This window comes from Sarcophilus harrisii, chromosome 2 (assembly GCF_902635505.1).
Source record: "Sarcophilus harrisii chromosome 2, mSarHar1.11, whole genome shotgun sequence".
NCBI lineage: Eukaryota > Metazoa > Chordata > Mammalia > Dasyuromorphia > Dasyuridae > Sarcophilus > Sarcophilus harrisii.
In genome coordinates, this window is record NC_045427.1 from 453,264,816 (window position 1) to 453,267,159 (window position 2,344).

Sequence of the window (2,344 nt, forward strand, 5' to 3'; positions counted from 1 at the left end):
GAAACAATTCAAGTTCATAATATGAATTTTGGAAAATAATGGATTAGAGACCTAGGAACTTTTGTCATTTATATATGTGGATCTGAAATAATGTAAAAAAAAAAAAAAAAGAGAAAAATTATACATACAGTCGTCTTGACGGGAACTCAAGCCTGCTTGTTCTCTTTCCCCATGGTCACCTTGCAGAGGGTTGCCAGTGTCCTGTAGGAAGAATACCCTTTCCCGGGGCCAGGTGACCGGAACTGCTTTGGATCCTGATGAGGCTCTTCACTTTTACTGAGAGGAAGGGAAGGGCAGAGGAAAATAAATTCAGGGGGGAATCATGGCTCTTGTCTGCACTCTTCACCAACAAGCCATTTCTAGGCTGTATGACTAATAGTGCTAGATTGTGCCTGGCCAGGAGAATAAGCCTGGAGCTGCTAAGTCTGAAATGACAGGGAGAGGTTACTCTGAGATTGGACAAAAACAATAGGGGAGGGGGGGACCTGAAAGAAACAACCTAGTGTGGGGTGAGGACTGATGCTTGACCCTTCCCCTGTACCCTTCGCTCTTGTAGGACCAGACAAGAAGCCATAGAGGGCCCAGGAGATGGTTAGCGGCTGGCTGAGCACGTTGGAGTTTAGGTCCGCCCTACCACCTTCTATTAGCCAATGAGAGAGCTCTGTCGATATTGGTTGGGGAGCTGACACTGAGCATGAGGCTTGGGATGGCCAGACCGCTGGCCTTTTCTGTGCTCTAAGGGAGGAAGTTGAAGGAACTACCTCACTCCATGGGGGTAGGGAGATTCTTGGGGGCCACCCTCCTGCAGCTTCTTCACCAGCATCTCAGCACATCACAGAGTATCCCAAAGGAGCCATTTCTCTGGAGAGAACCCTGAATCTTTGGCCTCTAGCTTAGCCCGAGACCTGGCATTGCCACTTCCTTCGCACCAACGTCAGCCACCTCCTGCCCACCGCCATTTTTCAACTGCTCCACCACCTTGCTCTCACCTTGATCTGGTTCACAGCATTCAGGCCCTGTTTCCAACTGCGGTTGGCAGAAGCCTTCAGGGTGTGAACTGCCTCTTTAATCCTTTGTCAGCCATAGTGCGCTCCAGGGCTCCTCAGCATGATGTTCACTGTGGAGTTGTCTACTTTACAAGCTTTGTGCCAGCTGCTGTATTCACCAGAGGAGGTAGTATCCCAAAGATTATTCTTGCTCCCCTCCTGTTCTTCAGCATGCATCCAGATGGGTTTGTTTTCTCCATTGACTGAGCCAAACTTGCTCTCATGGGCACAAGTCAGAATCTCCTTATACAGGGTTTCTGCGTTTTTGTATTTCCCCTTCTTCAGAAAACAAGAGACAAATTATTTTTGGTTTTGGCCAAGTTGGGATGATCAGGATCCAGCTGAGCCTCACAGATCTCCAGAGCCCATCTTTAGTAGTACTCCACCCCTTTGGCCTTGCCCTGGTTCTGACAGAGCAGATTATTCAGGTTATTCAGCTACTTGGCCACAAACACCTTTTATTGGATTTCTAGGACCCATTTACACAAGGGCTCTGCTTCCTTGTAATTGTCCCTCTTGCCATAGAGAACAGCCAGGTTGATCAAGATAGCTGCCACAGCCTTTTCCAAGGTCTTTCCCCAATGTCTTCTCTTAGTCATTGAGCAGATAATCTCTTCTTTGTATTTCTTCTGATCAAAGTATACAAAATTCAAGATGTTCCTAACAGTGACCACATCAGATGATCATATGCTGAGGTTCTCCAGGACCTGTTTACAGACTGGGGACACTATAGTATCCTGGGAGGAGTACTGAATCACCAGATTGTGCAAGGTCCTGAGCCTTGCAGGGATCTCATAAACTCCGAACTGGGTAGCAGTAACTCCAACCCTGGGGCTCTGAGCTGGGCTCTGTTCATCCTCGTTAGAAACAAGTCATCCAGAGAATCCTGGTAAACAGTCCCTTTCTCTTGGCTGGGAGAAGGATACTTACCCAGCTTCCAGATCCGGTTCATGAGTGGCAGGTACTGCTTCTTCTCCAACTAGACCATGGCTTGTTCCCTGTGCTAAAGTGTCTGCTGGGGATTGGCCAGCTCCTCCCAAAGCCACTGGTTCTTTTGCACCAAGCAGCACACTTGGGCTTGGAGGTTCTGCTTCTCTTGACTCCACAGCCTTAGGTGGCCTGAAAACACCAGGATCACCTGACCTTCCCAAAGTCCCAGGTTGATGGCTTCCAGGGATTGTTGCAGGAGCCCCAAGCATTTCTGTATTCCAAGCTTTCCTTCCTCCTTCTGGCCACATTCTTCAGCAAGGGAGATCAGCAAGGTTGGAACTTATCCCTGAAGGTCTCCAGTCCTGGAT

The 2,344-nt window shown here is 48.5% G+C and overlaps 1 pseudogene; it reads right to left on the minus strand.

Annotated features, from left to right (window-relative positions):
• Nucleotides 1-686: 686 nt before the first annotated feature.
• On the minus strand, nt 687-2,117 carry LOC100930475 (annotated as a pseudogene).
• Nucleotides 2,118-2,344: the final 227 nt, after the last annotated feature.